The sequence below is a fragment of the Eptatretus burgeri genome, chromosome 2 (assembly GCF_056783735.1).
Source record: "Eptatretus burgeri isolate ZD-2024b chromosome 2, Ebu_testis_v1, whole genome shotgun sequence".
Classification (NCBI taxonomy): Eukaryota; Metazoa; Chordata; class Myxini; order Myxiniformes; family Myxinidae; genus Eptatretus; species Eptatretus burgeri.
The window spans coordinates 86,132,525-86,148,453 of NC_140962.1; the positions used below are offsets into that span (position 1 = coordinate 86,132,525).

Sequence of the window (15,929 nt, forward strand, 5' to 3'; positions counted from 1 at the left end):
TGGAGAAAATCAAGAACTACGTCTGCAATCTCCTTTCCGGTATGATTTAGTAAGGGCACGAATGTCAAGAAACGCTCTACTGGCCCCTCTGGCAACACGTAGCGGATGGTTAGACATAGCTGGTCAGTGTGCGACACGTCCAGAGTGGAGTCCACCGATATGGAGTAATATTGGGCCCTCCGAACTTCCGCTACAATGGCACTCAGAACTTTTCTACCCAACACGTTGATTAGTTCGTTACATACTGTCGATGAGAGGTAGTTTACGTTACCGCTCCCTTTGTTGGCATGTTTCTGCAGATGTGCCGCAAGGAAAGTGTCGTACTTGCTCAGAAGCTCCATCACTCCCAGGTAATTTCTGTTATGTACCGAACCGATCACCTCGTCGTCACCTCGGATGGGCAGGCCACGTTCACATTGAAACATGAGGACATCCACACACCGTCGTAGCATTTCGTGCCAGTAGTGCTGTTCTGACTCATACTGACGAACTTGTCCAGCGTTAACGCGGCCTTGCAATGATTTTCTACTGGCCAGGCTCGACATTGCCTGTTTATGCTGATCTGAATTACTGTGTCCTTCTATCGACTCCCTAGCATGTTTCCAATCTTGGAACCCGGATGTAAACCGACTTTTCGTGTCTGACATGGGTGACATCAGACGGCAAATAAAACATAACAGACGGCCGGTCTCTTTAGAATAGCACAGCCAACTGGGATCGATTTCTTCTCCAGATAACGTGTGTTTTCTACTGAACAAATTTTTTGTACAATGACGAGTTTTATTTCCATCATGGACAGCAGAGTTCTTGTAGTCACTGTCGACATTACGACATTGTGCACTATCCTTCTCGATCCAGTAGTTTCGGAACTTCTCTGGTAGCTGGTCTGGCCAAAGGCCAATGTCTTTTTCGTAATCTTCAGCCATTTCGCTTTCTACTTCTGAACCACATTCTGAAGCAGAATCGTTTGAGTTTTTATCACCGCTAGCATCAGCAGCACTGAAACAAGTAGCAGGGCCAACAGCAGATAATGCTGATATAGTCGTAGCTATGTTTCCCTTCGCGTTGTTATCCTGTTCATTGTATAACCCGACTGTGGCTGTTGTACTCTTTAGCCAACTTGTAATTTTGGGTAGCTTGTTCCGTTCGCTTGGCCGCACCAGACTGGTATTTTCTTCCTCGATCACGTTCACGTTCCGCCATGGCTCAACCAGGTCCACACAAAGGCAGTTCCTACAATAGAAAGCAATATTTCAGCAGTTGACACCGAACACACCTTAATAATAATAATAATAATCGAGATATATTAATGTGGATTGATAAGAAGCCAAGGGCTTGTCGAGTATCTCTCCACGGCTCAGATTATTATTGCGAGCTGTGTCTCTCTGGTGTAGGAAACCGGAGAACTCGGAGGAAACCACCGTGTCTCGGCCATGACACATGATTTACATATGCCACCGGTAGTATTCGAACCCACTCCGCCGAATCCACATTGAGGTGACCAGCCAGTAACCTCACCACTCTGCCACACCTTATAAATGTAATAAAATATTATCCGGTGTGTAAACTTGAATTACACAATTATAGTATAACCACCTCAGTACGCCTGCGCAGTACATAGCAAACATAGATTCAGGGCGGGCATGTAATTTTGCAAAAATGAAATCGAGACGGCCATAGCTTGCTGGGATTGGGAAAACCCTCACTTTTTCGTGTGACCTATTTCTGTGGTAGACCTTAAGATTGCGCTCTTATGATCAGTGGAAAGGAAAAAAAGTAAGTTCAAAGATGTAAAATAAATGACAAATATAACCAAACAGATTCCAAATTAACAGGGATATTGAGTATTTGTTTCGTGATTCACTGACCATTTACACAAACTAACTCGATTTTTTTCACAAACAAACAAAAGGGGGAAAATAGCAGAATTTCTTGTGATCTTTGCGTTTTCGCGGGGCCCCTGGGAGGCGCGGGGCCCTGGGCCGTGGCCCTGTGGGCCCTGCCCTACAACACGTTACTTGAAAGTACTACTACTACTACTACCACCAACATCGACATCGGTAAATTCTCTCGAACTACTACTACTACTAATAACATCGACATCACTAAATTCTCTCGAACTACTACTACTAATAACATCGACATCACTAAATTCTCTCGAACTACTACTACCAACATCGAGATCACTAAATTCTCTCGAACTACTACTACTACTACTAACATCGACATCACTAAATTCTCTCGAACTACTGCTACAACTAATACTAAAACTACTACTAACATCGACATCACTAAATTCTCTCGAACTACTGCTACAACTAATACTAATACTACTACTAACATCGACATCACTAAATTCTCTCGAAATACTACTACTACTAACATTGACAACACTAAATTCTCTCAAACGACTACTACTACCAACATCGATATCACTAAATTCTCTCAAACTACTACTACTACTACTAATAACATCGACATCACTAAATTATCTCGAACTACTACTAACATCGACATCACTAAATTCTCTCAAACTACTACTACTACTAATAACATCGACATCACTAAATTATCTCGAACTACTACTAACATCGACATCACTAAATTCTCTCGAACTACTACCAACATCGACATCACTAAATTCTCTCAACTACTACTACTAACATCGACATCACTAAATTCTCTCTAACTGCTACTACTACTACTACTACTACTACTACTACTAACATCGACATCACTAAATTCTCTCGAACTACTACTACTAATATCGATATCACTAACTTATCTCGAACTACTACTCCTACTACTACTACTAACATCGACATCATACACGTATTAAACATACACGTCCCAGAGATGCCAGAAATGTCATTCATGTCCAAATTGGATAAAGGAACACTTTTTTTTTTAGGAGTCGGGGCTACTCTTCTGCTATTTTAACAGACTGCTCTCATTTCGAGCTCTCCTTCATTCCTTGCCTAAAAATTCCAACTATTACAGCGTTTCTTCTCTCCATTCTCTGAATTCGCCTTCATTGCATTCACCAAGAATTGTGTTAAATCGCATCTCTGACCTAAAACTTTTAAAAACCACAGTTTGCCATGGATGTTCGCTTTCCATCAACCATTCTTTTTTTCCAACTTCAGTGCCAACTCACCCCCCTCACCCCTCACTCTCAAAGCAACCATCCCACTCTTCTCCCTCCAAGCCTCCCTCTCACCTCTCTCAAAAATTCCCCCCTCACCTTTCTCCCACCTTTCATCCCCTCACTCATCCTTCTCAAAGTTGTCCCCCTCTCATCCACCAAGCTGCCTCCTTCCACTGCCCTTTCACCTCCATCTCTTCACTCCACCTCCTCAAATCCTCAACTGCCTTCTTCCTTGTCTCTTGTCCCCCCTCTCCCCCAGCACCACAGAGCCTTTTCTCCTCCTCATTCGGCCCCCTCCCCTCGCTATTCTGCAATACCCCACACTCTTTCAACAACCCTCCTTACCTCCACCTCCTGCACCCAAAGCCTCCTCCTCTACCTCTTCATTAAAAGTGTGGACCTCAAATATCCGGGGCCTTCGCTCAACCCTTTCAGATCTTTCCATACAGGTTGCCACTGACAAACCAGACATTATCTGCCTAACAGAAACTTTCCTCTCCCAACACGTGTCTGACTCCCAAGTATCTCTCCCCGGTTACTCCCTCTTACGGTATGACAGAGCTGAGCCTTGTCCTGGTGGAGGTGTTGCTCTCTTCATCAAAGACTCTATTCCCCAATCTCCATGCACTGCTCTCACTCCCCCACTCCCCCAGGAATACCTCTGGCTTCGGCTTCCCCTCCACTCCCACCTCATGTTTATATGTGTACTGTACCGTCCACCGAACAGTGATGACTCCATCTACACCTCACTATCCGAAAACATGGACCATCTTCTATCTTCTCATCCAAACTCTCTCTTCCTTTTATGTGGTGAATTCAACTGTCATCACGCCAGTTGGCTCGGTGTGGGTACCTCTCTCACCTGTCATGGCACCTCAGCAAAAGCTTTCTGCGACTCATTAGGACTGACTCAATCACTCAAGTTCCTGATCCGGATCTCAACCAATGGTACTCCATCTCTTCTGGATCTGATTTTGACAAATTTCCCTGACAATATCTGCTGCTCTTCCTTTGCTCCAATCGGTTCTTCTGACCACGTCCTTGTCAAAGTGGACATCTCTCTGGCTGTTATCAGAGAACCAACTCACCGCCGTCGAGACTGGCAGGGTCTCCGAGCAGCCATCAAACTTAGACTGGTCTCCTATCACTACTTTCTCAAACATCAACTCATCCTGGGAATTCTTTCAAAGAAACTTGCTCTCCCTCAAGCACAGATTTATCCCCTCTCGTGTTCAGTTGTCTTACCCTTCCTCCCGCCCTTGGTTTACTGAAGCTTGTGGCGAGGCAGTTGTCCTGAAACAACTTGCCTTTGCTTCATGGAAAGAAAACCCAACTGAGGGCAATCTCAGTTCCTTCCACAAAGCTCGGAACAAGTGTGTATCTACCCTCAGGACAGCTAGAAAACAACATCTTTCTCATCTCAAGTCTGAACTCTCAAACCTCTCTCCCTCCTCAAAATCCTGGTGGTGTTTAATCAAATCTGTTTCTGGTGTATGTTCCCCCTCCATCCCCTCCCTTACCTCAATTGGCCGCACTGCTGATTCCACATGTGATAAAGTTGAATGTCTAAACTCGGTGTTTTCAGCTAAATCTTGTGTCCTAAACCCATCACTTTCTTTACCCACTTTACCCAGTCGCACCCAACTGTCCCTGGACTCTGTGTCCTTTTCTCCTGACAAGGTGGAGAGCTTGCTTTCAAACCTCGAGTCAGATTCTGCAACCGGTCCAGACGGCATCAGCCCACGTGTCCTCAAAGCCTGCTCTTCTGCTCTTGCTCACCCTCTCTCTGTTCTTTTCACCCTCTCATTTGCTCAAGGTCATCTGCCATCTGCTTGGAAATCTGCTAACATCACTGCCCTGCATAAAAAAGGTGCAAAAACAGATCCCTGTAACTACAGACCAATCAGCCTTCTCCCAATCATCAGCAAGGTTATGGAATCCATCATCGCTTCAGACATGAAATCCTTCCTCTTCTCCAATGGCTTGATTTCCAATCATCAATTTGGTTTCAGACCAGGTCACTCTACCCTGGATATGCTGCTTCTGCTCTCCCATCAATGGATGGAGGTCCTCAATGCCAGACAGGAAATCCGAGCCGTATCCCTGGACATAGCACGTGCTTTTGACACAGTCTGGCACCCTGCACTACTCACCAAACTCTCTTCCCATGGTATTCAAGGCCATCTCCACTCATGGCTCGCAGACTTCCTCTCCTGTCACAGTCAACGTGTGGCCCGAAATGGAGTTCTTTCATCCCCTCTTCCTGTCCAGGCTGGAGTTCCTCAAGGTAGCGTTCTGGGCCCTGTTCTTTTTCTGGTTTTCATCAATGATCTCTCCGACTCTCTGGAAAATCCTCTATTTCTCTTTGCCGATGACTCCACCCTCTGCCGTACAATCTGTCATCCCTCAGACCGGCAAGCAGCAGCTTCTTCGCTCACTGCAGATCTGGATAAAATCACAAACTGGTCCAACACGTGGAACATGTCGTTCAATCCAGACAAATCTCACACTCTCACTATGTCTCTTCGAAAGGACCATTTAGAAAACACCCCCATCCACTTTCTCAACAATCCTCTGGAAGAAGTCTTTTCTTTCAACCTTCTGGGTCTCACTATCTGCCATGACCTTTCCTGGGAAAGTCACATTTCCAACCTCGCCTCAAAAGCCAGTCGCCGACTGGAAATCCTCCGTCGTGCAAAGTCCTTCCTCGGCCCTCTTGAACTCCTGACCACTTACAAAGCTTTTGTCCGTAGCCTGATGGAGTACTGCTCTCCCCTCTGGGCTGGTGCTCCTGCCTCCGACCTCTCCCGGCTTCACGCTGTCGAAACCAGGGCATTTAAGATAATCGGCATCTCCCGCAATGAAGCTGAGTCTTTGGGCCTCTCACTCAATCACCGCAGGTTGGTCGGTGGTCTTTGTCATCTCCCGACTCCTCTCCAGCCTTGCCCCCCCCTGCTCTCTCTGCGATTTGTCCCCACCACATTTCCACAGGGCGCTCAAGGTCCGCCAACAACCCCCTTCTGGTAAAACTACCAAAATCATGAATCACTGTTCACCTTCACTCTTTCATTCCTCTTTTTTTCCCCTTCTTTGGAATAAACTCCCTCACTCTGTTCAATCCCATTCTTCCCTCCAGGCTTTCAAAACAGCTGTTCACCACCACCTCTTATCTTCCCCCATCCAAATCCTCGATCTTTTCTACCCCCGATAATCCACCCAAGCCCACTTCCTTCAATTCTCCTGCTTTCCTTCCTGAAAGTCCCTGTAATGTCCATCTTCTCTTCGCCATGTTCCCTGTCCCATCCCCATCCCTCTCCCTTCCACAGTTCACCTAATGTGTCTGTTCCCCACTGTTTTGTCCCTTCCACTCCCGCCCCTCTTGTCTCATGCCTCCTTGCTGTAAGTTGTGTTAGCTCTCATCCGAGCCTCGACAAGGTATAAAAAAAAAAAAAATTATGGGGCTTAAATTTTGTAATTCACCTTAATGTAAGAGATACTTGCGATGATCGCATGTGCGGAAATCTCTCTTGAGCAAGTTACATTTCAAAGTTGGCCTCAAAAGTCACACTCTGCCAACTGGGCTTCCTCCATCATGCAAAGCCCTTTATTGTCACACCTTGAGCTATCCACCTCCAAGGCTTTCATCTGCAGATTGATGGAGCATTGCTTTCCCCTCTGGGTTGGTGCTCCTGCTTGACACCTTGGAAATCAAGGCTTTCAAGATCAATGGATCTCACGATGAAGCCGAGTTTATGGGCCTATCACTTCACCATCGCCGATAGGTCGGTGGTCTCTATCTTCTTCTGCCTCTCTTCTTCCACCTCCTCTGGTCTTGCACCCTCTGCCGTCTTCATGCTTTGTCACCCCCCCACCCCCAAGGTATCTGCAAGATGCATACTGTTCACCAGAAACCCCCTCCTAGTGAAAATACTAAAAATCCAGAACCACTGCCCACCTCCACTCATTTGTTCCTCTTCTTTCCCCTCCCATCCCCCCTCTCCCCCACCTGTGGAACCAACTTCCAGACTCTCTTAAATCTCATTCTTCCCTCCAGGTCCTCAAGACAGCTCTTCACCACCATCTCAAATAATTCCTTATCCAAAACCATGATATTTTCTACACCTGTGAAACCACCCCCCACCGCTCCAAAAATGTTCCTTCTGTATCCATCTTCTCCACCCTTGTGTTCTCCCCTACCTCTCATCATTACCTGCATCCCTTGTTTGTTTGTCTCCATCTATTTTCTCTCCCAGCCCTGCTGTTGGCATTTCTCCCTTCTCCTGCTGTTCCTTTTCTTATGTTATGTCCTGATCCATTATGGATTCCAGCTCTTCCACGAACCAAAACGATGTACAGTATATGAAAAAGAAAGTATATATGAGGCACCGCGAGGAGGAGTGATGTAAGGGACACATCGGCCATTTTGAAGTTAATGTCATATAGCACTATTTTAACCCTTCCCCTATCATCCGAGTCTGTCATCATCATATCATTAAAAATGTCGCTTACATCACTCCTCGTGGGGCCTCATATGTGTGTATATGTATATATATGTATATATATGTATATATATGTATATGTATATATATATATATATATATATATATATATATATATATATATATATATATATTTCTTTTTTTGATACAAAGTCAAGGCCCATGGAAGAACTAGAACACAAAGAACAAGGTAGAAAACAAGAAAGATTGGGTGATGGGGAAGAATGAGAACAAGAGGAGGGAGAGAAGGGCACTCAGGTGAACAAGCTGGACACAAGCATAAAATCAGCAAGTAGGGGCTTGGATAAGAGGAGGAGGAAGGGGGAGGGGTTGGGGGGGAGGATGAAGCATGGAACAAAACAGACTGCAGGGTGGAAGGAGAGGGGAGAAAATACACTTAACTGAAAAGGAAGGGTTGTGCTTTGGGAGAGTTACTGATGGTCGAAAATATCTTGAGCATGGATAGGAGGTGGTGAATAGCCATTGTAGAGGTTGGAAGGAAGAATGAGATTGAACAGACTGAGGAAGCTGGTTCTCCAAGTGACCGAATGGAGACGCAAATGAGTGGAAGTGAGCAGTGAGACTGGATTTTGGGAGTTTCACCAGAAGTTGCTTATTGGCAGACCACATCAGTGTGACCACTCCTCATTTTCGTAAATGCCAAGGTGAGCCAATGAAAAAAGCCAAGAATTCACAAGGTTTCGGAAAAGCGATGATAATAGAAAACCAAGACGCCAAGGTGAACAACGAATAGTCAAGATCTTGTGAAAAAAGCCAAGGAGTGGTCACACTGGACCACATGCACCCTGAGAAACCTGGAGGTGACAGCATGGAAGGAACAAGGGGTGCAAGACCAGGAAGAAGGCAGGATAATATGTTGACCTGTCTGCAATGTGGGAGTAACAGGCCCAGATATTCAGCTTCATCATGGGAGATTCCACAGATCAGGGAAGGCACAGATCAGGGGATTGGTATATAAATATTTCAAAGACCTTGAATATCCCATTCAAGCAAAGCATTAAGAAGTGGAAGGTGCATGGCACCACCAAGACGCTGCCGAGAACAGGCTCTGTCCAAACTGGATGACCAAGCAAGGAGGAGACTGATCAGAGAGGCCACCAAGAGGCCAATAGCAAATTTGAAAGGGTCAAATACAGGCCTTTATGGCAGAGACTGGTCACTGTGTGCATGTGACGACATACCAAGCACTCCACAAGTCTGGCCTGTACGGTAGGGTAGAGAGAAGGAAGCCATTACTGAAAAAAGCCCACCTTGAGTCCCGTTTGAGGTATGCAAAAAACCACTCTGGAGATTCTGAAGCCATGTGGCAAAAAGTTTTGTGATCTGACGAAACCAAGATGGAACTTTTTGGATGAAATGCAAAACGTTACGCTTGGCACAAACCCCACACAGCACATCATCCAAAGAACCCCATCCCTACTGTGAAGCATGGTGGTGGCAGCATCATGTTATGAGGATGATTCTCTTCAGCATTGACTGGGGCATTTAACAGGATAGAAGGGAAAACGCATGGTGAAAAATACATAAAAATCCGAGAGGAAATCCTGCTGCCCTCTGCAAGAAAGCTGAAATTGGGGCAGAAGTTCACCTTTCAGCATGACCACTAACTGAAGCACACAGCCAAAGCTACACGTGAGTATCTAAGGAACAGAAAGATAAATGTCCTTGAGTGGCCCAGTCAGAGCCCCGACCTAAATCCAATCGAAAATCTGGCATGACTTCAAGATTGCTGTCCATCAACACCCCCCACGCAACTTAACTGAGCTTGAACAGTTTTGCATCAAAGAACGGGCAAGTATTGCCCAATCAAGGTGTGCAAAGTTGGTAGAGACCTATCCCAACACTCACAGCTGTAATTGCTCTCAAAGGTGCTTCCACCAAGTATTAAATCAGGGAGGTGGAAACTTACCCAACCAAGATATTCTAGTTTTGTATTTGTAATTAATTTTTTGAAATTTATCGATTTTGTTTTTAACTTGGAAGTTGTGGATTATGTGTAAATATAGGTGGGAAAAGTCTGATGTATTACGCAACTTAATTCCAGGCTATAAGGCAACAAAATGTGAAAATTTTAAAATGGGCTGTAGATGTTCCATAGTGTGTGTGTGTGTGTGTGTGTGTGTGTGTGTGTGTGTGTGTGTGTGTGTGTGTGTGTGTGTGTGTGTGTGTGTGTGTGTGTGTGTGTGTGTGTGTGTGTGTGTGTGTGTGTGTGTACGCGTGCGCACGTGGAAGTGTTTTACGAGCTTTGGCGGCACTTGGTCTGGTATCACCCCTGGTGTTGGCTTAATGGTTCGGGTGGTGGGCTTGGGATCCTGAGTTCAAATCCCCATTGGCTGTTTAATTAATACCAGGTGGGGTTGACTCTACCTGTCATCCTTCTGAGTCAGCAAAATGAGTGCCAGCTTGTTCGTATGCTGTGTTGGAGTGGTGCCTGTCCAGTATTGTGCCCAATAGCCAAGGAGACTGCTTAGGCAGCACCAACGCTCTGCACAGAGTATGCTCCCAATGGATGGATGGATGGTCTGGTGTCTTCCGCTCGCAGGAGAACTCCATTCCATTCCTTCCGTCAACCTCCGTTTACTCTGTTCCACTCCGTGATCGCAAGAACAAGAACAAGGGAGCCAGAGAACAGAGCTCTCTTTTATAATCCTCTGGTGGGGGCGGCGCTTGAGAGTAGAACAAGCAGAGCAATGGGTGTTCTTTAGTGCTCTCATTGGTGTATGCACCATTACCCCAGCGCTAGCTCCACCCATGCGAGGCTTTGGCAGCAGAAATGCCCTCACTTGCCCTGAACTCTGCCACGAGAATGAGCTCTGAGATTAACATGGTGCCGGGGGCATTTGGTTTTCTTCTCTGGCCACGAACACGCACTGGAAACCAAATGAGGGCTGTAATTGAGTGGAACGCTCGGGCTATCCACACAACTTAGAACTGAGCCTCACGCACACTCGTGCCATGAGCTCGTCACCAGAGCGTCTTGAGCTCGTCACCAGAGCGTCTTGAGCTCGTCACCAGAGCGTCTTGAGCTCGTCACCAGAGCGTCTTGAGCTCGTCACCAGAGCGTCTTGAGCTCGTCACCAGAGCGTCTTGAGCTCGTCACCAGAACGTCTTGAGCTCGTCACCAGAACGTCTTGAGCTCGTCACCAGAACGTCTTGAGCTCGTCACCAGAACGTCTTGAGCTCGTCACCAGAACGTCTTGAGCTCGTCACCAGAACGTCTTGAGCTCGTCACCAGAACGTCTTGAGCTCGTCACCAGAACGTCTTGAGCTCGTCACCAGAACGTCTTGAGCTCGTCACCAGAACGTCCAGATCTGAGCATGCACAGTATAATGGTACGGGCCTTCCCCATTTACTGCTGGTCAAAAAGGAGGTGGTGAATGCTGGTGGTGATGGTGGTTGAGTGATTGGAGTGATGGTGTGGTGTTGTGGTTGGTTATGGCATGGTGGTTGAGGTGTCATGGTTGTGATTAATAGCGACGGTAAGCGAGCTTAGGCCAAAAAAAAAAAAATGTTGCATTGGCGTAACCCGCCCGACCCTAAAAATTCCGCCGACCCTACGTTTTTTTTTTGTTTGTTTTTTTGCTATCGATTTCAAGTATCTTGTTGATTGCGATCGCGATCGCAAAAACCCGGAAGTGTTTCGGACAGAACCCGCCGACAAAAAGGGTGGTACTCGAGCCGGGGGAGATTTTGGGAGGGATTTATTAGGAAAAATAAAAATAAAAATAAAAAAAAAGATCCCGACCGACCTACCCTATTTTTCAGTGACCCGTTACGCCAATGCAACTTTTTTTTTTTTTTTTGGCCTTAGGTTGTGGTCCGATGGTGTGGAGGAATTATTATGAATGTGTAGTGGTGGACCGAGGAATGTTATAGCATTGTGGTTCGAGTCTGAAGAAGGTTAAAGTGAAGTGGCTTTTGGGTAATGGCATGAGGTATGAATGCGAAAGGGAATGCGTATGCTAATGAGTTGCCTGTTGCTGTGGTCGCAAGCTTGCGTGATAGAGAGGTCATGTGTGCGGATAAAAGCAAATAAAATAGATGAAGGATGGGAATAAAGACCTACTTAAAGCTCACGCAATGCACATGACCAATAAACCCATTACACATAAGGGAAGGGCTATATATAATGAATACGAATGAAATGACTGTCTCGGGACCACTCCGTGTTGTGTGCCATTGCCTCGGGGGAGCGCTGGTTTCGCATATATATATTTTATATATATATATATATATATATATATATATATATATATATATATATATATATATATATATATATATATATATATATATATATATATATATATATATATATATATTGTTACGGCTGTGGAAATTCGCAGAACACCATAAAGGTCCGTAGTTCAGTTAGATCGATAAGTCTGTGTTCAGTTAGATTTCCCCACCGTTGTTTAATGGGAATTATTCGTGTCACAGGGCTGTGATCCTTTGAGATAGCCGTTTTTCTTTACTATCGTTATTTTGGACTAACAACCACGATCACCTAACCACCTTCCCCGCTACGCCAACTGTCGATCCCCTTCTCCACACGCCAAACCACAACCCTCTCCGCTCATGTAAACCGTCTCGACGAAGCGAAGGGAAACCAGAGGAGTTCCGATGGTGCGTGGATTTTCCCGCCTGATTCTCCCGCCTGTTTTCCCCACACTTTGGTGTTGGGGGAAGTGCGATTTGAGCCAGAGGTCAAAGGTGAAAAAAGGTGGGGGCCTGATTTTGTGGGAATGAATCTCCCTGGACCTGTGCCAAGAATGATTCTCTCGGCCCCCGCCAGGCGCGCGGGGAGGCGGGCGAGAGGGCACACCCCTTTTCTGGAAGCTTCCTGCAGGAGCTGGAAGGTGGGCGGAGCGATAAAAGGGGAGGGGCGAGGCGTTGGAACTGGAGGGATATAAGGGCGCGCAGAACGCCAGGTCTTCGGTGTGTGTTTTTCGTCGGGGGCTTTTTGTGTTTTTCGGGGTGTGTGTGGTGGTTTTCGGTGGTGCGTGGGGTTTCTTCTTCTTCGTTGTCTTGGGTTCGGTGGTTCAGGTCGAGTCGTCGGAGCTCGCAGTCGGTGGGGAGTCCGGGCGTGACACCAGGGACGCGGATGGGAGGCGCCACTTTGCCAGCTCTGTCGCGCAAGCCTGCGCATCCGTGTGGAGAGCGCCGGAGAGAGCTTGCCCACCACCGCACCACGAGGATGCAGGTAACCTGCAACGGTCTTGTGGGATTCGTTCGGTCTGCCAAGTCCCACGCCATAAAGGTCTACGGACCCTCTCTGACCCCCCTGTCTGTGGGGGTAGTCTTTTATTTTTCTTGGGTTTTGCTTTCAAATGAATGTTGGTGGCGCCGTGTCCTTGTGAAGTAAACCTGTATAAGGGACTGTACATAAATTGCTTATAGTCGGTTGAGGTGCTTTCGCTTTATTTGCTTCCATACCTGCATTGACTGCATGACTGTATACGTGTGTAAAATAAATGTGTTTGTGTGAATGTTTCCCGTTCGTCGTGTCTTTTTCCCCCATTGGAACGCCATATTGCATCTCGGAATATTTGTTGGGTTTTAAATACCCGTTAAATAGAATCGGATCCGGTGAAGTCGGGCGATAATACCCGCTCGGTTATCACTGTAGAACGGAACGAACCGCTTGGGCGGTTCGTGTCCAATCCAACCTGCGCCGAGGTACGGTCTCCCGGTATGCTACCCGCGCGGTTACTGAGGTATATCGAGATTCGGCGATTGACCATATTCTGCATGGGTAGAAAATTGGCTAGGCCGTGGTGGGGTGAAGACCCACCCGTGACAGGGTTCCGGCGTTGTTCCGGAAGGTCACGATTGAATTGTCCGTCTGGTGGGCGTGCGGCCGTTCTCACGCCGGTGGGCGCGAATTCGTCACAAAAAAAAATATATTATATATATATATATGTATATGTATATATATGTATATATATATATATATATATATGTATATATATATATATATATATATATATATGTATATATATATACATATATATACATATATATATATGTATATATATATATATATATATATATATATATATATATGTATATATATGTGTATATATATATATATATATATATATGTATATATATGTATATATATATATATATGTATATGTATATATATGTATATATATATATATATATATATGTATATATATATATTGTTGCAGGTTGGGCGACGAGCATGACCGCTAGGTGGAGCAGTAGAGTCGACTCCGCTGATCACCCGGAATTTAGATCGTATCTTTTCGGATAACTCCGAAAAGTACTGGTCCATTATCGGACTTTGAAGCGTCAATACTTCTACCACGTGGTACAGGATTATTTGCCAATTTTAAAAATACCTAGATGTCTACGTGGCGATTTACCGAGTCTCCACACCCTCGACGGCACCCATACGGAACGAGCCGCTAGCGTACTCGAACCGTGTGTGACCCGAGCGGATGGTCACCGAGATCCGTCAGTTCAAATGTACCCTTACGGCGGCACAACGGCCTTGCTAATTTTCCAACACGCAGCACGCTAAGCCAATGGAGGAAAGGACACGAATGAGCTGATACATTTCACAAATAGGGATATTTATTAACAATAAGGAAATGAGGGGAGCACATAAGGGCAGAGTTATCCGAATATTGATAAGCACGTATGAACAGCAAGGCACTTAATTCATCACTTGGCAGACTGGTGTCACAAACGCACACACAAAGGAATCGGACCCAAAGTGGTCTTTATTAAGGCCTCCAGCTCGGATGGAGAGGCGAACTGAAGACCAGAACCTGCCTCAGACATGTCCACCTCGTGTGGTCTTCGAGCTGATTCGACCTGGCACCAGCGAGAGGCGAGCCGAATCCAGACACCAGCGAGCCGCGATCAGACCCCCGAGCTCTGGCGGATCCTCTCGCGCTCCAGAACACGCACTGGTGAAGACGAGGCGCCAATCCTTCGCAACCCACCCGAGTAGACTCAGCCAAACAACCACCAACCACCAACCACCAACCAAGGACCAAGAACAAGAACCAACTTCTGTCTCTCCGTTCCCTTTTTATCCCTCTCGGGCGTGGCTCGCTTCCGGCGTGGCTCGTTCGCCGTCGGTGGGGGCTGTCACATTCCATTTATTGGAGCGAAGCCAAGCGATTTGATTCGTATCCATATTAGGGAATGGAATTCAATTCGCTCGTCGTTGGGTGGGACACGACGCATTCCATTTCTTGGAGCGCAGCCAAGCGAATCGATTAATGTCCATATAAGGGAATGGAATTGAGCCTGGTGTTGGCGCAGTGGTTAGGGCAGCGGCTTGGGATCCAAAAGGCCCTGAGTTCAAGCCCCGTTGGGCCACTGAATTAATACACCAGGGGGTTGACTCGGCCTGTCATCCTTCCGAGGTCGGTGAAATGAGTACCAGTGTACTGGGCCGGTGTATACCCCGGCTAAAATAGGTGTACCATATCCCTGTGTCGTAAGAGGCGACCAGGGTTGCGTCAGGAAGGGCATCCGGCGTAAAATATGTGCCAAATCACGATGCGGATCATACGGATGATCCGCTGTGGCGACCCCTAACGGGAGCAGCCGAAAGAAGAATAAAAAGAAGAAGATTAGGGAATGGAATTCAGTTCGGGAATGCATTCTGAACACACCCGCATTTCAGCGAGCGCGTGGAGAATGCTGGGAGCAGAGGGTTTTCGTTGGTGTTATCGTTATCGTTGGTGGTGTAAAATAAAACAACCCTGACTATCAAAGTAACTCACAGCTCATTTACATTTATTTACCCATTAGACCAGGGAAAGGGGAGCAATCTATGCACATTCACTTATCGAAATAAAGGCCCGGTCACACCTTGACGTTTTAGCCAGCGATGGTAACGTATTAAAATGTATGTAAAACGCTGGCTTACGTTGAACTTTTGATGTTTTTTTTTTAAAGATTCGGACGTATTCATAGCGACTTGGTCTTGTGTATAATGCATTGGTAACGGACACAGAACGTTTCGTTGTGTTATAGATAACTTGTACCAACGAATGCTGAACCTGTTGTCGGCCTACACAACCGATGCCCAACGATAGTCTAACTTGGGCATAGCGCATTGCACGCATCGCCGACGATGTCGTGACGTAGCCTATTAAAAGGCTGACGCACAACGATTCAAATCATAACTGCTGTAGAAATGAAAGTGTCAACATCGCGGTCACACCTTGGCGATCTTGCCAGCATATGCCGACCAAAGAAAAATGTGTCTAAA

At 46.2% G+C, this 15,929-nt stretch overlaps 1 protein-coding gene across 6 annotated transcripts in view; it reads left to right on the forward strand.

The window, feature by feature from the left end:
- The window catches only part of LOC147032484 (RING finger protein 44-like), a 120,245-nt gene that overhangs the window by 15,383 nt on the left and 88,933 nt on the right, over positions 1–15,929 (forward strand). The window contains exon 1 of one of the 6 annotated variants that reach the window (XM_085870160.1): positions 12,029–12,872. The exons of the other annotated variants lie outside the window; for them this stretch is intronic. The gene's annotated coding sequence lies outside the window, so the exon portion shown is untranslated. Of the gene's footprint in view, positions 1–12,028; positions 12,873–15,929 lie in introns of those variants that run through there. 6 annotated transcript variants of the gene reach the window in all.